Genomic DNA, 24,555 nt, shown 5'->3' on the forward strand with positions numbered 1-24,555 from the left:
ACTTCTCTCAATTTTCACACAGATTTGGTTGCGAAGCCCATGGGTTGTCACATGTTTGTCTTACCTCAACCTCTGTCTTCCTGTTCTGTTGATCCTCCGGATTGCACTATCTTGTGTTCTTGCATTTCGGACTTTACACTTGTTGTGAACAAGGATCAAGCCATCGATGGAGTTGGTGTTGCGCAACTGACTGCACTATCATTCATGAAGAGTATGACTGGAAGCTTGAGTATCAACCCTTGGCGAAGGATGACTCCCTTTTGTCCAAGCCTCCTCCATTCTTTCCTGACATATTTGGTGATTCTATCATCCATTATTTCGCATGTGAATCTTCGTCTATGAATGCACCCATTGTTTGTTAGGGTCCAACCCTAACCCCCTTATTTATGTAATAAGATCGAGTCATAGTTATAGTTAAGTAAAGAGTCAATAAAGCCCATATTAATAATTGTAAGTGGTTAACCCACATTTAATGAAGGAACCACAGTTAGTTGCAAATGGGCCATGGTATTAGATAGATGGTATTAATAAGAACCATGGTATTTCCCCATGGTATTGCATGTATGAATCCTATATAAAGGATAGAGACTCCCCTCGAGGAGCATCGTGTTTATTTTGTAATTAAGCTCAGCTCTATTGGAGGTTTCCCCCTCGAAGAGGCAAGTGAACATTGCTTTCTGAATAATAAAATACTTGCTGTTATTTCTCATTGTTCTATGTTCTGGGTATATTTCTTCGCATATTTGGTATTCTAGTATCGTCTTGCAGGTTAAGAGCATAACAAGTGGTATTAGAGCACTTTTCAAGGCCGGTGGGATCTCCAATTTTTAGCAATTTTTTATTTGGCTAGAGACGTGTTCTGGTGTCTTTAAACCACGGGATCTGTCGTTGAGCGCATAAACCTGCGGATTTGGGGAGGCATGCACACAGGAAATAGAGTTGTTTGAAAAATAATTAATAAATTCATCTTGAGTTAATTAGTTGGAGAAATTCAAACATGAAGTCTTTGTGAAGACATGCAACAGTTATCCCTTTGATTGAGGAAGTTATCCCTTAATTAAGGAGATAAGGATGAGTTGTAATTAGTTAGCTCAGTTAACTGAGTTAAGTGCAGTTAGATTAGTTCCAAACAATTTGTGGAACTGATTGTGAGTTCAGTCAGTTAATGCATGCATGCAACTAGTGTTCTCTAGATAACTGAATATCCTCTCATAAATAACTAATGCATGTCAGTTCAGAGAAAGACCCAGTTGAGATTAAAGACAAGGACATTATCCTATCAGTTGGAGAAATTTTCCTATAAAGGAAACTCATCCATGCAGAAGGAATTATCTCCTTCAGGATTGCGCAGTTATTTCAGAGGTCACTATTGTGTGTGAGGTGAGAATCACACAGGTTGTAGCTAGAGGACCCTAGAGAAACTGCGCAAGGAAATAAGAGGCTTGGAGGACTGAAAGAAGGCATATGTGTTGTCTATTTTGTATATGAGCAACAGTGAGGGATTTACTTACTACTGAGAGCTGGATAGCTTGTGAGCTAAAGCTTTGTGTAATCCTGAGATATTTCCACTTGTATGATAATACAAATAGCGGGGTTTTTAGCTGAGGCTTTCCCTAGAGTATTCTTTTGTGTTTCATGTGTATGATTTCTTCTTCATCCGTTATATGTGTTCTATTTGATCTTGCTCAATATCGATTAAGCTTCCACAAGTTTGTTTGTAGAAGTAGATCAAGTATTTTGCTTTAGTTACATTGCATTATCAGGTGATCTACAGTGAGAATTTCTACAACTACATCATCTCACCACTCTGTGGGGAGATCCTGTAAAATCATAACAGAATCAATTCATTAGAAAAATTAGTGTAGAAGTGCAAGTAGTTAGGCGATTGTGCTTGTACTGACACGAAGATGGACTTCGGAAACCCTAAGCCAAGGTTAAAAGCCCAACTTAGTTCTCTCGAACAAAGTGAATAAAGCATTCCATAAAGCTATTAAAACAAGTTCATCAGACAATGTTTTGCACAATAAGTAAACAATAAGTTTCATAAGGTGAGGCAAAGGCCAACCAAGCTTTCTCCTCCCTTGGGCACCCTCAGTCCCTTATTAGAAAGAAACATATTTCCTCATGGTTGTGTTGTGCTCCACAACAACCCCCCATTTCATAACATTTTTATTCCCAAAATTATCATATGAAATGGGTCCCTTAGAGTTTAATTGGTATCAACATTGTATCTTTCAAAATGGTCCGAAAACCAAATGAATACATTATATAAAAACCTTTTGAAAAACCCATGTGATCAAATAAAACAATCCTTTTTCATTGCGATAAAGCGATCGCAAGATCGCATATCGCAATGACATAAGGGAGCATAAGTGAGTGGCACATTGGTCTCCGCCGATGCGATATCGCTATCGGCTATCGACAATACTTCATGCACATTTTAAAGCGCCCCCATGCCATTAGCCCCGATGCGATGCGCAATCGGCGATATATAATACATATCTTATGTGATGCCAATACCCCGATGCGATGCGATATCGCAATCGGATTTGGCCGTATTTCATCCACATTGTTAAGGCACCCGGGTAATGTATTCCGATGCGATGCAATATCGCAATCGGCAAATCGGCGGCAGGCTGTCAATATTATATATAATCCTCATTCTCCTGACGCGATGCGATATCGCTATCGGCGATCAGAGGTTTTGAATAGTGTCAATACAAAAGGTTTAAGGTTACCCCGATGACCGATTGCGATAAAGCACAGTTTTCGAAAAAGCCGTTAAATGAAGGGATATCATGATTTGTTTCATATTAAAGGCTTGATCCGTCCAACAATGATTCGCCTGTGCACAACTGCCAAAATGCCCACAGCACGCTTAAATGAATCATTCGGCCGATTAACGATATAATGGGCATTTAAGATTGGCAGGTTTTAAACAACCATTTAATGTGATCGTAAGTCCTAAAATCCTCCCATGGATTGTGTCTGCGCCCATTTTAAAAGCTAATCCCTTATTACGCATCTGTCAATATTTCTCATCACTTGCAAGTTTTCATTGCTATTTCTCTGTATTACGTATATTTGCGCCTTTGTGCAGAATTCATCCAAAGGAGAAAGCTCAAGCAAAATGGGGAAGAAATCCAAGAAGACCACAGGCGCTTCCACTACGCCAGCTGCAGGACAGGTTCTCACTGACAAGAAGAAAGGATTAATTTCGGATACAACATGTTCAGGTCTCGGCAGAACTACTTGGCAGGGTACCTACAACTTAATCGAAATTGAAGAACCTACGGTGACAATAGTAGAAGCCACTACTGATTCCACTCGGAAATCTGAGTGCACTCTTAAGGATTTAGCTGACTCCTTCCTTCACAGGATAGCAGCCAGGGAGCAAATTCTCCCATACACAGATGTAGTACGTTGGGCAATTGAAGAAATCCCAATCATGGACAGAACCTTCAGCACCAGGGATGGGAGGATTTTTGGGTCGTTCAAAGCTGAGCACTTGAGGCAAATGTACCATTTTCCTAAGCCAGAGAAGATATACAATAAGGCGTTCCTGGAAAAATTCGCAAACGAGAATGAAGTTGAATCCGAACCCATCAGGGATTGGAGACAAAATCCGGCAAAGCACAAACATGAGTCTTCCGGTAAGTACTCAGTTGATTCCCTGGCTTCTCCTTATTGCTACGCTGGAATAATGATGTGTAGATTGTGGGGATTGCATGACTCCTCTAATTTCACCATAGAGATGGTTCCTTTAATGGAAGCTGCGGTGAACAGTCAAATAATGGATTGGGCCACTATTCTCTCAGATAAACTAGCCAAAGCTGTTCTTGATTTTAGAAATCAGACTGTCATCTCTGAAAGGAAAATTCCCCCATTCTATTACAGTGCATATATTTTAGATACATTATGTTTCAATTCTGAATTTCCCGTGCTCGGCTGGAGGTGGACGCCACAAGATCCCACGGCTATCCACATATACCATCAGAAATTATGGAAGTCCTCTTACAAGCACCATCTGTACCAAGTCTTCAATGGCTTTATGGTGCCTATTTATTATTCTATTTTTGATAAACCCATTCCCAAGATTTCCTATCAAGCTTCGTTTTATTTAACAGCGGTAGGGAGTTGGTTTGGAGAGGAAAAATTCACTTATGTTAGAGTTTTCGGTAGCCAAGCCAAACCACATGTTCTCCCTTTGTACATACCAGATAAACTGCTAGCAAGAGAAATCGCTTATCAGATTACGGCTGAGAGTGTTACACAGACTCTCAAGAAGAATAAGAAGCAGGGCTGGCCCTCATTCCCCTTAAGATGTGGTGTTTATACTCTGCACGATCTCAAACATGCTGAAAAGGAAGCCACAAAGATTAAATCATTAACTCTGGCGACTCTTCCAAATAGGCACTTTGATCCAAAGAAAGTTGCCTATAATGCACTAGAACAGGCCAAATTGACAAAATTTGAGCATAAAGAAGATATGTTTGACGACCTGTTCGTTTCAGCCGAATCAATAGGTCAGGCTAAAGAATTCGCTAGAATGAAATATAATGATGAAGGGTTGGCTGAGTTTAATAAACTTAGAGAACAGAGGTTGCAAACTCTGCCTCTAGATTTACTAGCAACAACCCCGGCGACATCATCAAGCGAGCCTGATCGGCAACAACCAAAGGAACCTCTAGTTATAACAAAAGAATTAGAGAAACCACAGGAGGAAAATCAGAAGAAAGAACAGGAGGAGAAGCAGAGAAGAGAAAAAGAGGAGAAGCAGAAAAGAGAGAAAGATGAGAAGCTAAAGAAAGAACAAGAGGATAAGCAGAAGAAAGAGCAGGAAAAAGTGCGAAAAGAACCTCAAACTGAAAAGGAAAAACAAACTACAATTGATGACAATATAGATACTCATGTTGACCCTAAGTTGCTCAAGGAATGGGAGCAATTTGATTCCATCATCAGTGGTTTGGAATGTTCGAAGGATACAGACACTTCTAAGGTAGCTGATACACAGGAAATCACTTCACCACAGGTTCTAAGCGGAACCAGCGGCCCACCCAGTTCTAAAGAGATAGAGGTAATACCAAAGGACCCCTCCGACCAAATTATTTTGCAGGTAGAAGATATTCCTCCCCTGGATGTCTTCTACAGCCCAAGGCATAAAGCGGTGGTTAAACGACAAAGGAAAAGAAGAAGGACTGATCAACCTTCCCTTTTTCCAGAGCAAACTATCACGGGAAATGTAGTTTGGAAGGAGGAATTTGACCCCTCCGATGACCTGACAAAACTGTCACAGTATGCAGGAGCTTATTCGGCAGCGACAATCGATAAGGCATCGGAGGTAAGTCTTCTACTGAAAACCAAGGATCAAGAAATTTTCGCATTACAGGCAGAATTGGCTAAGACAAAGCAGAAGGCAGAGCAGCAATTGTTGACACAACAGCAAGTGAACAGTCAATTAACTCAGCAATTGCAGACAGAAAAGCAAAGGATCGACCAAAGCGCGATCCAGAAACAGAAGGAATTATCAGAGGCATTAGCACAATTAAGGGCAGCAAACGGGCAAATGATGAAAACAAAGGATGAGCAAATCGCTCAATTGTCATCGCAGCTAGAAAAAATAAAGGGCGCTCCACAAGTGGATGAATTAAGAGCAGAAGCATTACAAATAAACATTGCATTAATATCCCAAATTAGGCTCCTATGTCAACAAATCGCTCAGGCAGAGCCACTGTGTGAGTTAACGACATCCATAAATCAGCAGGTTGAGAAGGCCAAAAATGAATTAGATCAAGCCGAAGAGATCATAATTGCATTTCTTGACTGGCAAGATTCTGATCAAGGGAGAGCAGCAAATTTTCCCAGGATCTTAGAAACACATAAAGATATACTCTTCACAGAATGGCAGTCTTGGATGATGAAAGCAGAGAGGGCGGCTTCAAGATGTAAATCAACTTCCAGCAATCTAGTTGAACTAGTTAACAACACTCTCTACTTATCAAATATGATTTCCCAATGTACACCAGGAAAGTTGACAACAACAAACACATTGGAGCAATCATGTTATCCTGATTTAGAGGAAAAGGGGAGATTAATCGCCGGGATTAACAGTTTAACCTTCGAGGCATATTGGCTCTTCCTGATTAAGCCGCATACACAGAGAGCCGCCCTTAAGTGCCTAACAGATGCGATCGGGTATATAATTCCCGATATTCAGGATGCCACATATGCCGCCCAGCTCAATTCGCGCCTCAACAAACCTCCTGAAGTAGAGCCAATGCTTGCGATAAGTCAGCTCAGATATAAAGGCAAGCAGCCTACCTGATGAATCATACCACTGACTGCTAGATCGCTGAAGAAAATCATATCAAGACTGATTGATACCAATTAAGTAGGATTTCTGTTTTATAGATAGGTAGATTAATTAAGTATTTATAGACCCTTTCATTGTTTTGGAAAGGGTCGTAAAGTTTTGTACCAGACTTAAAGACTGAAGTTTGCACTATTGTGCTTCAGTCAATATTCTTTTATGAAACTGGACCAGTTGTTCTTAATTCAACAAGGAGGCTTTTTATGCAATTGTGCACTATTGTCTTTGTTGAGAATGTTTCTGCGTTGAAGGAAGAATTACAAGTAGCGATTGATATCGGGAGTGTCAAAGCAGCTCATATGGTATTTCTATCTATGTCTGAATTCATTCCTGTTATGTGAATTGTTATTTGATTATCCTTGCTATTGTTGATTATATGCATGCGCTTTAACAACAATTCTACATTCTTTCCACTATTGGATGTTTTATGATATGCTTTCCTTTTAATCATGTATATGTCAATAATATAAATGATGAGTGTGGTAATATCGCTTTAATCGCTTTGCTTAACTATTTAGGCACAGTAATCTTGAATGAATTAATATCTATGTCTGTTAGATGGAGTCATCTATATGCTTGTCTTTAGACACAGACCATCAAACGCTACACTTTAAAGCTCAATAGATTCCCGGGATAGTTCATAGTTTTTGTATACTTGTCAATAGATTTAGTTATTCACTCATTGCTAGCTCAGTTTATACATCACCCATTCATCCCGTTTATCCACTTTTGGAAAACTGGTCCCATTATCCCCAGTCGGAGCCACTATTCCAAACGGAAAAGGAGCTGTACTAAGGTCCGGACCGGGTGGTTATCCCCAATGTTGTGCAGTGATTTTCGAGGCATCAACAGGTTGTCACCAAATGTTTCACACAGTAATTTTGTAAACATAAATAAATATGTTGGGAAGCCAGAGACATCGTCCAAACTTACAAGAACCACAAAAATAAAATTTTGACAGAAACGTGTGTTGGCTCCATATTTTCTAGACGATGATCCCAAAAAGTTTCTTTAGGTACACAAAGTATTCGAAAATGGTGATGCCATCAAATTACCACTGATATCTTCTACTACAAAGTGAGGAATAGTTGAAATGCAATATTAATAACAAAAATTTTATAAATGACTTATTACATAAAATATTTCTACCATCCTTAAACTTTCGCTACACGCAACAACCAAAAGATAAATAATTGGTAAATAATGAATTCTAAACAAATAGGGATGTTAAGAAAGGTAAGCCATTGGAAAGTTATGAATTCTAAACAAAAAGGATGTTAAGGAACCTATTGCCACCAAAACATATTTCCTGTCGATTTGTTTTGCAAATGAACACTAGTGCTTGGAATCCAGAGGCATTGTCCACATTTGCATGCGTTGCTTGCAAGATCAACAAAACGAAATGTCGAGATAAATGCATGCTCACTCCATATTTTCCGGCAGACAATCCCCTGAAGCTTTTTGGGTACATGAAGTGTTCGGAAATGGCAATTCTGATATATGAATTAAAGAAGATATGAGATTTAAAATTTGATATCACTGTTGGGTCATTCCAAATAGTGATTTTTGAATCTCCACCATCATTATGATCCAACGATGCAAATTCTTTTAATCATCTAACACATAAATCAATGATGCACAATGAAACACAGTGGCAGTTAGGGGAATTCTTCTCAAAGTAAAATGCCTTACAACGTAATTATTACAAATTAATAATATATTTATGTTATAATCAAAATAATATTATTAATGCAATAAAGTATTAATGCAACATCATTATAATTATTAATAATATTATTAGTATAAATATTAATCTTTTCAAAAGAAAGTAGTATTAATAATTCATATTAGTACTATATGATTGTTATTAATGTTATATAAGTATAAATATTAATATTAGCGAGATTTAATGTTCAAATATTATTAATAAGAATCAATAATCATATTATCAATTATTACTTTAATATAAACATTAAAATTGTTATAAAAATTACATACAATAAACACACTTATAAATAAAATATAAAATTGATATGAGTGTTTATTCTGATGTTCACCATCAACAATATTGGTACAAAATATAAAATTATCCTACAATTATAATTAATATTAATAATATTTAATAATAATTATTAATATAAATAATAATATTATTTTAATATAAAATGTAAATTTAATATAAAATAAAATTATTGTGATACAACAAACTTTGTGATATATATAATAGATTCAATACCCTATAAAGAAAAAAAGGGCCAGGAACTCCATTAAAACCCCGAAATTGAGGATTTAAACGCGCAGAGAAAATAAATAACACACATTTTGAAAGCATAATCAACATTGCAACCACCGCTTGGGAAAATTTTATAGAGACCTGAGCGAAACAACTATGAAAACCTTTATCATAATAAATATGGTAGAAAATAAATCACAATTGCGAAACGAAGACCTTTTGATTTGAAAACAGACCGAGGATGGAATATTTCTATTCCATTGTGAAACTATAGCTGCACGCAACGATGGAAATGTAAACAATTAAATAGGGATGTTAAGAAAATTAAGCAACTGGCAAGTAATGAATCCAAAAAATGTCCACAATGGATTTGTTTTACAGATGAACACTCACGCTTGGAATCCAGAGGCATCATCCACTTTTGCATGCATTGCTTGCAAGATCAATAGAAAGTAATGAATCCAAAAAAATGTCCACAATGGATTTGTTTTACAGATGAACACTCACGATTGGAATCCAGAGGCATCATCCACTTTTGCATGCATTGCTTGCAAGATCAATAGAAAGTAATGAATCCAAAAAAATGTCCACAATGGATTTGTTTTACAGATGAACACTCACGCTTGGAATCCAGAGGCATCATCCACTTTTGCATGCATTGCTTGCAAGATCAATAGAAAGAAATGTCCAGCGGGGGATCCCCTGAAGTTTTTTGTGCGGTGCACAAAGTGTTATGAAATGACGATTGTGTTATATGGATTAAAGAAGATATGAGATCCAAAATCTGATATTATTGTTGGGTCATTCCAAACAGTTATTTTCAGATCTCCATCGCCAATATGATACAACAATGTAAATTCTTTTAATCTTCTAACACACACATCTACGAGGCACAATAATGTAAATGCTTTTAATCGTCTAACACACAAATCCACGATGCACAATAAGACACTGTAACAGCTGGGGGAGTTCTTACTGCAAGTGAAGATAAAAAAATTCTTATAATTTAAACATTTTATGAATATGTTACTCAAAATTAGAATATGTTCATTTAGTCAAGATAAATCAATTTTCAAACTGTAAACTTTTTCCTCAAAATTTTCACTCAAAAAATGTTTGCATCTTAAAAGATTTAATCTTTCTCAACACTAAATCAATCTCTATTAACATATATTAAAATAACTAAACATAAAATACATATTAAATCTCAATATAATCATAATATTTTTTATATATAACGTTAATTAAAAATATTGCTGTGAAATCATAATGATTTGATGTATAATTAAGAACACAAACTCACCCACATGTAACTTATCATTGTTTTAAAAATAAAATAAAATAAACTTCCCGCGCTTCTACCATATTGATCTAAAACCCCCGTTTTCAAATCGAAAACATAGAGTACTTATATTACATAACAACTATTTTGTTTAATCACTTTAAATCAATTTTATTTAATAAGTTAGCTATTTGTTTAATGATTTTAAATCAATTTTATTTAACCAAAATTATTTATAACACATGTTGGTCATTTTGGTGGTTAATTTTTTTAACTTATTTTAGTTTAAATATCACTTTTTTCTGTGTTTGTTTTTGGAGAAAAAAAAAAAAAAAAAACCAAAAATAAGGAATAAAAATGGAGTTGTTTATAATGCGATTTTTTGGAGATTGAAAAAATTGAGGTTAAATCTTGATTTGTATTATTTAAAATGGTTTTTTAACTGCATATTTGAATTCAACGCCCTAAAAAATCCCTGGGATGCTTTGATTGTGTAGAATCTAACTATCACACTTGTGATTCCAATAAATTGCTGCCAGATTTTGACCGAAAAAACCCACCGGAAAAACTTCCAAAAAATCGCATTATAGACAATGGTAATAAAAATTATATTCCATAAACACACGGAGCGTGTATGCCGTCCTGAACACACGGAGCGTGTATGCCGTCCTGAACTGAAACCAACATTTGTCAAAGGAGTAGGGGATGAAACCCTAGGATCAATAAAATCCCCATACCACACCACAAAGCGTAGAGATATAATGATATCAAGGCGCGCAGACCCAACAAGCATAAAAGTCTAGGCTCGCAGGCCCTCAGCAAAACAAAAATAACATCAAAGCACACGGGCTTTACGAAATCCCAAAAAAGGGGGCGCAAAAACCTCAACAGTTAGCTGACACACAACAAGACTGCAAAGTAAACAAAAAAATGGACTAGAAACCTTCTCTGATAGGCCAAGCATTAAGCAGACAAACCCAAAAACTGACCACTGGGATCAGGCAACAAAGTCCAACAGGAGCCACGACAGAATCCAAGTAGGGAGATGACAACCACTGGAGAAGGTTAACAGAGCGTGGCACACCCAAGATGATGGTGGCCACTGGGATCAGGCAACAAAGTCCAACAGGAGCCACGACAGAATCCAAGTAGGGAGATGACAACCACTGGAGAAGGTTGACAGAGCGTGGCACACCCAAGATGATGGTGGCAATGACACTGAAGGTGCGTGAGTAGAGTTGGGCAAAACCCCAAATTTGTCGAAGAAAAGCCCATGCCAAAAGTCGGCGACCAAAAAACGACGAGGAAAGGCACGAAAGGGAGGAATGTGCAAAAATACAATCGCCTAAAGAACACCACTCCCTCAACTTTCCATGTGGTATGAGAAAAAGAAACGAACATAAAGAGCCCTAGGCAGCAACCCCGACTGCAAGACACTCTCTCGACGATGCCAAAGGAACCACATGCCAAAAAAACACTTGCAAGGAGAAAAAAATGTAGTGATAGCAAATCAAAAAAGACCAAAGGTGGCCCAAACCAAGGTTGGAGTAGTTAGGGTTTATCCACCTCGACCTTGCTCCCCGAACTCCAACCTCGTTTCACCACAACCTATTCACTTCCTTTTGTGTTAAAAACTAATCTCTATGATGGGAATTTGTCCTTCCAAAATTTTCCTTTCTCATAAAAAGTTAATATTCTATTTCTGGTAAGTAAAGGTTTTGTTTTATGGATATTAATAATAAAAATGTATAGATTTACAACATAATGAGAGTGTTTATGTGAGTGTTTATGTGAAGATTATTTTGTGCCAAGAGTTCAAAAATACAAGAAATATGTTGATTTTCCCATAGAGACACCGAGTCAAACAAAGCAACAAAGTCATTAGATAACATTTTAATTTCAAAAGAAATTGTAATAGTAGTCTAGAAGGTAAACCTAATTCCACATAACATAAAGCATTGTGACATAATTAAAAAGGAAGATAACATAAACATAAATCATGGTGGAGGAACTTGGGGTTGAGACCAAGCATTTCAAGCAACAACTCCCTTATTAGAGTGGATCATGATGGGATGGTCCTTCAAGGATCCCTCCTACATTAGTTGGACGACTCCGCCATTCATCCTCACTAGCTAAGAGAAAAGAGAGTAGTAAATGATTATGTTTCTCTAAGGCATTTAACCTCTACCAAAACTCCTTGCAAGTCAGTTCCTTCACCAACATTTCCTCAACTACGAAGATTGTTTAGTGTCAATAAAGTTCAATATTGTAGAGAAACTGAATTTCCTCTTATTGACTAGTTACCAAATCAAGTATATACTTTATTACTTGTTGATTAACCCCATTATCTTCCCTATAAACATGAATTCTCTGGACAACCTTCTCAATGGTTTGAATGAAATCCTAGGCAATGAATGTAGTTATATTCTTGAAAGCTGCAGTTGATTCTTCTGCATCCATATTCACCCTGGTCCTATAGGAAATGGCCTTAACCCATTGAAAAACACATAGAGCCATATGACCAAACAAAAGAATCAACACTCAATTATTAGATTTAGCCTAGACATAGGCCTAATCAAACAAGGCATGGTTATCATTGGTGAGATCGGGCCTAATTAGTGCCTATCAATGAGGGTTGGGTGTTGAATTCGTAGGACAAATTGCTCTCATGCAGAATCCATTATGGTAGCCAGGGAGATGATTTTCATGGGTGTTCTCTACATTCAAAACTCCATCTCTAATGAGGATTTGTCCTTGCCATAAACCTCCTTTGTTGAATGAGTATCATGCTTAGCATGGATCGACCAACATGTGGCAGGTGGCATGACCATGTGGCCTTACACCTATGGAATTTAGGTATATAGATGGAATCCCGAACCATCGAGGCCCATTTTCAAGTTGCTTTAACAGGCCTTGTCAAAGAAAGTTTCTCTGAACGTTTCAAATGGCTTCAAGAATATGGTTAGGAGTAGGGAAAATTTTAGGGGATAATAGTAGTAGGTGGCCTAATTTTCCATGCTTTTAGAAAAAAAAGAGTCATGAATTTCCATATTTTCATAAATTTATTCACCCAAAATTAAAAGATATTTTACCTTGAAAATAACCAGAATTTTCAATAGACTAATATAAAATAATTAAAAAGTTGGGTACTTCTACAAAATTATCTCCAAGCATTTTATAGTTTGCATATTAGGGACTAGTAATATTCGCTAATGTTTATAAACTTTGAGATACATTTCTATACCTAAAATTTTCCTTGATTAGGAGCGAAGAAAAATAAAAAGAGGTAGATTGGAATGGCTTCAAGAACAGATTTAAGGAGGACTAGACGACCAACAATGTTCAATAATCAAAAGGTCCAACTAGAAAGCTTTTAACCTAGCTTGGAGAGGAGATCTTCCCAAGAAACATTGTGAGCAACAGAGTCTAATAAGGGGTCTCCTAGGTATCTGGACAATAGGGAACTTTGAGAGAAGCCAAGGATGTAAGAAATATGGAACTAAATAGCTAGGGTAGTGTTTGAAAAAGAAAAATTGAGATTTAAGATGATTAATAGAGGTTTCAAAGTCATTCATGCAATCACTGAGCACCTTTTTGAAAGATCTCACCTCTTGAGCAATATAAATGCCCATCAACATGGCGTCATAGAAGAAAGATGAAGAAATAAGAGAGAGGATCCAATTGATCCTAGAAGAATGGAATTCAAAATCAAGGAGCAATCAACAATTATATTGCCAGCTTAATTTATCAAAAGCTTTGGACATATAAAGCTTAATCAACATAATTGGAAATTTGATTATTTTCAATGAATGCAATACTTCATTAGCTAGAATGAAGTTTGGAGATCTTCAACATAGGAAGATTGCTTAGAGGCAATGAGAAGTGGCATGAGGGGTTTGAGGCGAGAAGAGATGACTTTTGTGATAATTTTGTAGGTGACATTTTTTTTTTCTAAGTAAAAGTAATCTATTAATATGTACAGAAAGATACAAAGAGGACAAGGCCTTGAACAAGGTAGCGTAGAGTATCAACAAAATCTGGACTGCGCCAACATTGGGGAAACCAGTCCAGTGAGAGCAGAAACTTCAAAAATGGTGTCACTTCTCAAGTCCAGACCCCACAAAGAAAACAGTAAGATGGTTCCTTGATGATTAGTCCATATAGGAAGCCATAAACTAGGCAACACTAGCAAAAAACAAAAAAAAACAAATAATGAACACCGGGGCGGCCACAGCCGGCCTCGTACTATCATCAGGCAATCACATATCGCTAGAAGTAAAGGCATTGCCCTTTGGTCTGCCCGTTCTGCGATCCGCCGTCGGGTCCGCGTCATCGCATCGCACTTGTGAAAGTGTGGAGGCTCCGCCCCTTGGTTTCCGCCGATGCGATCTGATCGCAATCGCATATCGCTAAAAGTAAAGGCATTGCCTTTAGGTCTCCCCATTCTGTGATCCACCGTCGGGTCCGCGTCATCACATCGCACATGTGAAAGTGTGGAGGCTCCGCCCCCTGGTTTCCGTCGATGCTATATTGCGATGCGATCTGATCGCAATCGCATATCGCTATAAGTAAAGGCATTGCCCTTAGGTCTCCCCATTCTGCGATCCGCTGTCGGGGCCGCGTCATCGCATCGCACATGAGAAAGTGTGGAGGCTCCACCCCTTGGTTTCCGCTGATGCGAATTAGTGATGCGATCTGATCGCAATCGCATATCGCTATTAGTTAAGGCCTTGCCCTTAGGTCTCCCCATTTTGCGATCCGCCAAAAAAGCGATGCGATCTAATTGCAATCGCATGTTGCTAGTTATCGATCTGCGATCCGCCATTACTGTTGCATTGAAGAGAGCCGAAGTCTGAGGTATGCTGGAGCGTGCTGAGGCATGATATCCAAAACTACTTAAAACAATGCAAATGAACCCTGCTCTTCTCAAATGCAAAGATCTGTTGATCAGAAGCCATCTATTCGGCTTGTCTTGGGTAGGCAGGTGTCGCCCCATCCCTGTCCCGTCATATTTAACGCCCGTCTATATACCCGCATCCGGGAGAGTTGCATCCCTTTGGACCAGTATTTTGCACTCCTAATTTTGATCATGATTCTGTATTACGTCTAGAGCTCTAGTGAGAAGAGTGTGCCCAGTTTCCACCCCCAAATTGGCAAGTAGATCAACGACCTTGTTTCCTTCCCGTTTAACGTGATTGAATATGATGGCACGATTGGTGTGAAGCGATTGTTCTATTGCATCCAATCTGGCTTCAAGTCTCCAACTATTGGCAATTTTATGCGCATGTGCCCCATTGAGGAGTTGATTGGCCAGGTTGATGAGGATTAGGGAATCACCTTCGATCTCCAGAGGTTGGAAGCCATGACGCTGGGAAAGGAGTAATCCTTGCCAGAGACCCTCCAGTTTAGTCGAGTTGTTCGTGTCCCAGCCAATGTTTCCGAAGTAGATTAGGAGAGGCGAACCCTCATGATCTCTAAATATGCCACCAAATCCTGCTTTGCCTGGATTGCCCTTTGAAGCTCCATCAAAGTTGAGTTTGAAAGTATGCTTTGGAGGGGGGGTCCATAAGTGCTTTCTGATGTTGTTGCCTTCTGAAGGTCTGTGATTGTGAGTACCTTGTGGGAGTTGTATGTTCCAATTTTCCCAGATGGCTTTCTCATTTGCAAGAGTGGGAAAATCTTCCGTGTGCCAAGTTTGAAGCGCCAAGGTCTCTTTAAGATTGAGACAAAAGTTACCCCAAATGATTTCTACATGAGTGCTTTGATCTTTGAATATGCGCTTGTTTCGTTCTTTCTATATTGTCCAGAGGAGAAGGTCGGGAATCAATCTCCATAATTGGTTGAGTAGTTCGCTTTTAAAAGGGTTCTGGTGCCAATGGCGAATAGAGTTGATTATATCTTCGGACACTCTGCATCTTTCTTGACAACGGAAGCTAGCCTTCTCCCACAGTTGATTGGCAAGAGTCCAAGAGGTGTTGGAGCAATTCCTCCTGAGAATTACAATTGGGACATATAGAGGGCCCGTGAAAGTTTCTTTTCCTAAGATTGTCCCAAGTGAGGATTTTTCGGTGCCCAACAAGCCATAGGAATAGGGAGACTTTGGGCCAAGTACCCGATGACCAGATTCTGCCCCAGATAGGATCCAGGGGCATTGGATCATTGCATATAATTTTATAAGCCTCTTTGGTGGTGAAGGAACCTTTTGGGGTATATCCCCATCTTAAAATATCCCTGCCTTCGAATGATCTAATGCGTCGATTCTGGAGCTCACTCTCCATGACCTCCTTAGTCTGGTTATCTGCATTCCTGATCAGCCTGTCGATCTGCTTCCATTGTCTGTACCCCTGTTCTGTCTCCGGAATCCATTGTTGCTGGACAGATTCCTTTTGTTGCTCCTCCCACTCTTGGCAAGGAGGCGGTCTATAGATGTCGTTGAGCTTTGGTAGTTGGTTCCAGGCATCCATCCAGAACCGAGCAGTGCTGCCGTTCCTTATTTCCCAAAAGTTGTGTTGTTGGATCAGCAAGAAGTGTTGTCTGGCAGCGTTCCATATTAGTGATCCCTTTTCAGTTGGAGTGAATCTGATTAGCTCCTCCGTTGGTTTGTGATTGGAATATTTGGTTGTCCAGATGGCTGCCCATGGCTTGTTGGGAGCAGAGAGCCATTGCCACCATAATTTTGCACCCATGATAACATTGCTATGGTGAGGATCTCTCAAGCCTATACCCCCTTTTTCTTTGGGCTTGCATGCTGTCGTCCATTTTGCCAAGGCCCATTTGCGATTTGTGCCAGTTGCACCCCAAAGAAAATTGCGCTGTAGAGCTTTTATTTTTTTAAGGACCCATTTAGGCGCTGCCAAGATTGAGAAAAGGTAGAGAGGCATAGCCTGTAGCACAACTTTGATTAGCACTAATCTGCTAGCTATGTTCAGAGTTCTTTGAGTCCATAAAGTGAGACGAGATTCAAGTTTCTCAAGGAGCATACGCCAAGAGGCGTGCTTGATGGCAGAATCTATTAAGGGAGCTCCAAGGTATTTGGAAGGTAAGGAGGCTATGGAGAAGCCCAGAATGCAGGTAATAGCATGCTGAGTAACAGGGGGGGTGTGAAAAAATAAGATCTGCGATTTGGCCGTGTTTATGCTCGTCCCTGAAGCATTAGATAAATCATTCAAAAGGGATTTAAAAAGGGAGGCTTCCTAAACAAAAGGGTACCCAAACAACATGTTGTCATCCACGAACTGTTGATGAGTGATGGCTGGAGAGTTGTGTATGGATAGACCCTTGAGATGCTGGGAGAGGAGGGCATGTTTGATATGGCAACCCAGACCTTCCGCCATTAGAACAAAAAGGAATGGGGAAAGTGGATATCCTTGTTTGATGGCTCTAGAGGGGCTGAAAGGTCGAGAGGGTATGCCATTTATGAGGACAGAGAAAAATGTTGTGAAATTAAACTCAGAATCCATCGAACCCACATTGGGGAAAAACCAAAGGCTGTTAGCATTTTTTGAATATAGGTCCAGCTTAACTTATCAAAAGCTTTAGAGAGGTCAATCTTGAGAATGATACCTGCCTGTTTGGAGTGCTTGAGGGAGTGTATGATTTCATGAGTGAGGATAATGTCGTCCAATATTTGTCTTCCTTCTACGTATCCAGATTGTTCAGGCGATATGAGCAAGGGAAAAAGTGACTTCAACCTGTTAGCAATGACTTTGGATATCACCTTGTAAATAACATTGCATAGTGCGATTGGACGAAATTTGTCCGGAGTACTGGTATTCTCTTCTTTTGGGATGAGGGCGATGAAAGTTGAGTTCAGAGAGGACAGAAGCCAATGAAGAGTGCGTGATTCCTCCACCACTAGCCACACCTCCTCTTTGATAAGATCCCAGAAAGAGTGGAAGAAGGTAGTAGTGAAACCATCTGAACTAGGAGCTTTTCCCTCCTTGAGCTGGTTCATAGCAAAATCCACCTCCTGAGGCATTACTGGTCAAAGAAGAAGTTGGTTGTGTTCTTCTGTGATAATTTTCGGCACATTTTGAGTGATATTTTCTATAGCAAGTCATCTATCAATTTGTGGTTCTTGATGGACCTCCTGGAAGTGATTGATGAACTCCTGTTCGATCTTTGCATGGCTTTCCACTCTTCCCCCCCTCGCTTCTGTATGAAAGAGATGGTGTTGTGCATTCTTCTCTGTATTGTGGTTCTGTGGAAGAATTTAGTGTTCCTTTCTCCTTCTTTCAGCCATCTAATTCTAGATTTTTGCTTCCAGAGAATTTCTTCCTACTTTCTTCTCTCCTCCAATTGATTGTGAATGAGATTTTCCTGTTCTAAGGTCTCTTCCTTGTAGCCCTCTGTGATTATCTGTTGCTCGAGTTCTCTCATTTCTTTGTCTAGATTTTACTGAGCCTGGAAGATGTTGCCAAAAGTCTCTTGATTCCAACGCATGATTTGGGATTTCAGGAATATGAGTTTCTGTTGAAACTGAAACATTTTTGATCCCTCTGGCGAAGGGAAGTTGGTCCAGGTGGATCTGATGAGGTCATTGAAGGTGGGGTGGGTGAGCCAAAAAGCTTCGAAGCGGAAAGGACGCCTGGTAGAGTTTCCTGGTCTTTGCCATTGGAGAGAGATAGGCCAATGATCTGAGCTTGAAAATGGAATAATTGATGCCGAAATGTCGCCCCCAAGATGCACTGCATTGTCTGAAATGAGGAATCTGTCTAGTTTGGAAGCAATTTGATGTCGCCCAACCCTGCGATTGCTCCAAGTGTGCATTCCATTACAGAATTGCAGATCAATTAGCATATTGTTTTGGATAAAATCTTTAAAGTGGCCATTTTCCTGTTCCAGCTTGGCTCAACCTCCCTGCTTTTCCTCCAGCTTGGTGATCATGTTGAAGTCTCCTCCAATGATCCAAAGAGGATGGAGTCTATTGAAGTTGAGCGCTTCTATTGTGCCTAAAAGAGCAAATTTGTTGCCTGCTTCCTGTGGGAAGTAGACATTGGAGAGATGGCCATGAATGTTGGTGCCAATTATATGAAAAGTAGCTTGTATAATGTGATGGGAGGCATGAAAGTTTGAGAGTGTTCCAGGCAATTGCCAGTCCCCCGGAGGCACCCGAAGCATCCACTGCAACCGAGTGACAACCTGGCCATGCTCTAGAAAAGATGTTTCCAAGTGTGTTACTATTACATTTCGTTTCTTGCATAAAGAAGATCTGGGGCTGCTCCTGCTTTATCATGTTTTTTGTCATTCTGAGTTTGCCGGGGCTATTGAGCCCTCTTAGATTCCATGAAGTGAGCTTCATTATTCACTATTTGTGGTAGGCTTGTAGTACTTTGTCAACTTAGCTTATCTACCTGAGTCTACCAGGATTTTCCCTATTGCAATAGTTCTTTGAAGGTCTGTCTTTCTTCCACATTTTTTGGAGTCTTTAGGAAAGAAGCTGCCATCCCATTGACTGCCCGATTGTATGCCTAGTTGTTGTTGCTGGTAAGCCCTGGAGATGATGACTTCCAAGGTATTGAGCTGATGCTCTTGAATATTGTCGTATTCTTTCCTTCTGCATGCTTGTTCAAGCTCGAAGATGTCAAGTCCTCCCAAATCAATGCTTTCCAGTTCTTCTTCCATATGTTGTGTCTGACTGCTTTCTGCTGATGTGATTGCTAAGTGCAAGGTCTGGCTAGGGATAGTGTCAACATCCATTCCATTAGGTTTCCAATCAGGGTCCTTTCGAGCCGCCTCAGGAATCCCGATGTTGTCACTCAGGGGCAGGGGAGTGGGAGAAGAGCCAGACAGAGGGGGGGGAGAGGTCGTGATGATCAGCGGTGGGATTGGCAAAATGCTCTGAGGTGGGTCTTCTGAAGTTTTAGCAAGAACCTCAAAGCTATTGCTTGTGGAGGGAATGGAGGCAGCGTCCTGCATGGGCTTTTTCCCGGAGGAGGGTTTTTTATGCGATCTTTTTCGATTTGCGACCTTGGTAAAGCCATCATGAGCCGACTTGTCTGAGGGGTCAGAGGTTTGGGGTTTAGCATTTAGAGGGCAGTCCCGAAAAAGATGCCCATGGGCATGACACTTGCGACAGCGAAAGGGTACATGTTCAAAATCTAAGGGTTGGATCCATTCAAAGTCATCATGGTAGAGACTTACCGAGTCCAGAAGGGCTTTGTCCAGGTGCATGAAGACACAAATACGGGCATAGGAGGTGTATCTGTGCAGCTTCGTTCCTCAGCAATTTTTATAAACTCCCCCAGCCCCTTGCCAATGTCTCTCAGCGATTCTTCGTCCCAATATTCCAACAGGAGTGAGTACATCCGGATCCAAACTGGTGCCCAGATGAAATCCTCCTTGTCACGGTTAAATCTCTCTACCCATTCCCTTAAATACAGACCGACGAAGTTGAAGAAGTAGGGACCTTCATCCATAACCCTATTCCGGTCTTCAATGCAAATGAAAATCGCAGTGAAAAACCCTTTTGGTCCTAGCTGCAGGGTGACATGTCCCTTGGGTTTCCATTTGGCAGAGATCCATCCTTGCAAAGCTTTTTCAGTTGGCTAGTATCCAATAAATTTTCCAATGAGCACATGGTCCTTCATGTACTGGATTTGACCATTGATTCTTTGGTTGGGAAGTTCTATCTTGGGTCGTTCAGCTGCTATGGGTTTGCATGTCGTTGATGTAACCTTGGGCGTTTCCTGTTGCCCAATCTTTCCTTCTTGTACTTCACTACGCCTCTTTGACTGATCAATGGGAGCGTTTATCGTATCTTGCATTGGGAAATCTCTTGTATCTGTGTTTACTTGTTCTGGACCGGAAGGCTTTGTCGGTTCCTTCGCTTGATTATCTCTCTTGGCTGAGGGGGAAGGCTTTGAAGCCCCCCCCTGAGGGTCAGCCATTGCAATGCGGTCTCAGCCAGCAGCTGTTGTCGCAAGGAGGAAGGCTGACGGAGAATAGAAGCAAGGAGGGTTTAGACTGCGCCATTGCAGGGGCGAGCAGAAAACCCTAGGTTGCAGAGCGCTCTTTTTCCATAGTGATCCCTACAAGCCACTTTGTTTATTAGTTAGACCATTTTTTAGGTGACATTACAAAGAGCTATAGGTTAGAATTGACATCAGAGAAATTTTGAGGTCTAAAATGAAACTCAAAACAAAAATGTACAACCAAAATAAACTTTATAAGAACCAATAGGATTCAAGATGATGATGTCAACCATGGGCGATGATTCACCATTTTTGGAGTAAAAAAATAAAAATATTAAAATATATATATATATATTTTCAACTTATCTCCCTACAGTTTTACTCAAATTTCGAGCGAAGGCACTCATTGGATGCTGAATTTAATTCTTAATCCAAGGAGTACCCATGTTGCATACTTTCGATGAACCATGCTAAATGAAAATTGAAAAATAAAAACATGAAAAACATGGGTACTCCTTGGGTGAAAAATTAAATTCAGCATCCAACGAGCGCTCCCACTCGAAATTTGAGTCAAACCGTAGGGAGATAAGTTGAAAATACGAGTTGAAGAAATAGTTTTTTATTTTTTCCCTCTAAAATTTGATAATGTAACTTAATCTTATTTTATTATTTCCACTATTATTTTATAATATTTCTTAGGAGGCCCATTTCATAGCTCAAAATTTTTCTAATGCTAGGCTCAACCGCTTTGTCCTCTTTAGGATTCAAAGTGAGGAAGGTTGTGTTTAGAGCTCGGAGAACTCTTGAGATTATTTGAGACTAACGAACCATGGTATAGACCTCATTTTTAACCATGGACCAATAGTCATGGAATAAATTAGTCGCAAAGCCATCAAGACCAATGAATAGCAGCATAACAATTTGACTAAGGTTCAGAGAGAAGAGATTTGAAAAAGGAATTGAGTTTTTGCCCAATATCTTGATGAGAGGTTAGCTTGTTACCTTGATTGTTCTTGAGGTGCATTATCATGGTGGAATGCCACCTTTGGATCACCAATCTATGAAAGAAAATTTGAGTTATGTTCCCCCTCTTTGAGCCACTAGATTCAATATTTCTACCTCCACAAAAATTCCTCATATTGATAACAATCAATTTAGCAAAAAATATATTTATTGCTAAATGTGCACAGTTTGGATTCCAAATCTCTTTGAACCTAAAAGATGTCCCCCAAAACCATTTTATGGGCCAAAACTTGAGATGTTATTTGAGCTTTCTGGGCCTTTGTTGTAAACAATACATTAAGGTGCCTTTGTTGGGAGTTGCTTCATTACACCATCAATTGATGTTCTTTTGGAAGTCCATATGAGATAACCAAAAAATTTCAAACCTAAAAGGTTTCTTACTAGGAATGCAAAGAACATTTAGAGTGAGGGAGAGAGGCTAGTGGTTAGATCTATTTGAGGGAAGAATATTGGCTTCCATTCCTTGCACTGATAACATTAATGATTTTTAAAATCAAGTAATGATCTGAGGGAAGAATATTGGCTTCCATTCCTTGCACTGATTACATTAATGATTTTTAAAATCAAGTAATGATCTAATCTACAAGAAATTTGTTGGGATCCTCCGTGTTTGTTATTCTAGGTGTGAAGCCCATCGTCTGTTTCAATATCAATCAAATTTTGATCATAGATGAAGGAGTTGAAGGCTTCATTGTCGAGGTCTAGCCTATGGATCCCACTTTTTTCTCCTCTGGGGAGGAGATGAGATTGAAATATCCTCGTCAAATCTAGAATTGATTACCTATGAAGCACATTAAATTTGTAGGCTTTGCAGAAATTTGTATTTCTTGGTCAAACGCTGAGGTCCATAAAAATTAGTAATATATACCCTATTTCTTATGGGCCTAGGAAACAAAATTGAGCAATTATACTTCTATTTATAACAAAGAAATTAACTAGGATGATGGTGTCTACATTCTAGAGAAGGGTTATGCCTCTAGTTGATCCTCTGGCATTGAGGGCTATTAATTAAATTTTATGATCATGACATTCTTAAGAACAACTTTTATTATATTTTTAGAACTATTTGTTTCTTGTAAAATAATTAAATCAAGGGATTTTATGCATACCTTACTACATAAGATCGTTGCTTACTCTTACAATTAATGGCTCATATATTCCAAACTACCCAAAATAGATGTAAAAAGCTACCCTTTTGTAGGGGCTCCACCCCTAAATCCCTAGGTAAGGGGGCTACGAACCCCATTGTGCCCAACACATACAAACTATGCGTGGGGCTAGTCATGCAAAAAATATAATACATACCGAACATTCTCCCACTTATTTTTTTTTTTGCATAATCGATCACAAGAGTACATGATCAACAATCCAAGGCAATAATGCACTTTATTTTTCTACACTAAGAGTACTTCTAAGTGCTCACAGCGTTTGTTAATGAATCTACAACATTCTTCAAATTGTTCACTTTTACAAGTAACATCCTCTTATCTTCAACCATACCTTCACAAAGTGATATTGAACATCATTATGCTTTGTCTTAGAACAATAAGCAAGGCTCTTTGCTAAGAAAATTGCACTTTGATTGTCACATCATATCCTTATACCTTGTTGTACCAACCTAACACCTAAACACAATCTTTATAAGCAGACTAGTTCCATGCTTGCTTGTTTTGCTACTGTGATTTTAACTTCTATAATTGAGAGTGCCATTATAGACTATCTCTTGCTCATTTCACTAACTGCTTCTCCAAATAGGTGAAACACATACCCGCTTGTATATCTCCTATGGTCCAAATATCCAACCCTAAACACTACCTAAAAAACTCTCTTTACTATTGCCCAATGCTCCTTCCTTGTTTTTGACATATACCTACTCAATACTCCCAGTACATGTGTAATATATGATTTAATACAAACCATTGCAAACATCAAACTAACAACCTCATTGGCATATGGAACTCATTACATGTCCTCTTCCTCTTCTTGTGTCTTGTAACATTGATTTCTAGATAATTTTACACCTATAGGAATAGGGACATTTATAGGTTTACATTCTCACACATTAAACCTCTGCAATGTTGTCTCAACATATTTCTTTTAATTTAACTAGAATATCATGTAAGTCTAATCTCTCTTAATCTTCATGTCCAAAATGAAATTTGCAACATCAAGATATTTCATGTCAAATTTAGAGGAAAGTTGAGATTTCATATCGTGGATTATTTCTTTGTCGTTTCTAATTAACAACATATCATATGAATACAAGATCAAATAAATAACACGATCACCAACTAATTTGAAATACACACAATGATATGTTTTTTTTTTTTTTTATGAAGCCAAGTCTAGATATATAAGTATCGATTTTTTATACCACATCCTTGGCGATTGCTTTAACCCATATACAGACTTTTTCAACTTACATACCCACTCTTTCTTTCCCTTCATTATAAAGCCTTCTAGCTACTCCATGTAGATTTCTTCTTCCAGATTCTCATGTGGGAATGTTTTCTTCACATCCATCTGTTGTACTTCAAAATCAAAAGCAACATTAATAGGTGAAACAAATCTAATAGAATCTAACTTGGCAAATAGGAGAAAAAAATGTCATCAATGTCAATTCCCTCTACCCAAGAATAACCTTTTGTTATAAACCAAGCTTTGAATTTTTCCACTTTACCTTCTACATTCAACTTATTTTAAACACCAATTTGATACGAATGAAATTTCTTCT

At 38.9% G+C, this 24,555-nt stretch overlaps 1 pseudogene across 3 annotated transcripts in view; it reads right to left on the reverse strand.

Annotated features, from left to right (window-relative positions):
• LOC149151555 (serine carboxypeptidase-like 50 pseudogene) overlaps positions 1-24,555 on the reverse strand; it is a 185,618-nt pseudogene that overhangs the window by 151,826 nt on the left and 9,237 nt on the right. The window contains exon 2 of one of the 3 annotated variants that reach the window (XR_016262506.1): positions 7,844-7,863. The exons of 1 other annotated variant lie outside the window; for it this stretch is intronic. The product of XR_016262506.1 is annotated as a serine carboxypeptidase-like 50 pseudogene, transcript variant X3 (transcript). Of the gene's footprint in view, positions 1-7,843; positions 7,864-8,939; positions 9,306-24,555 lie in introns of those variants that run through there. One more of the 3 variants, XR_016262504.1, reaches the window with a different exon arrangement.

Source organism: Pinus tabuliformis, chromosome 9 (genome assembly GCF_031772625.1).
Source record: "Pinus tabuliformis cultivar Carrire ecotype Pingquan chromosome 9, CPIR1, whole genome shotgun sequence".
Taxonomy (NCBI): Eukaryota; Viridiplantae; Streptophyta; class Pinopsida; order Pinales; family Pinaceae; genus Pinus; species Pinus tabuliformis.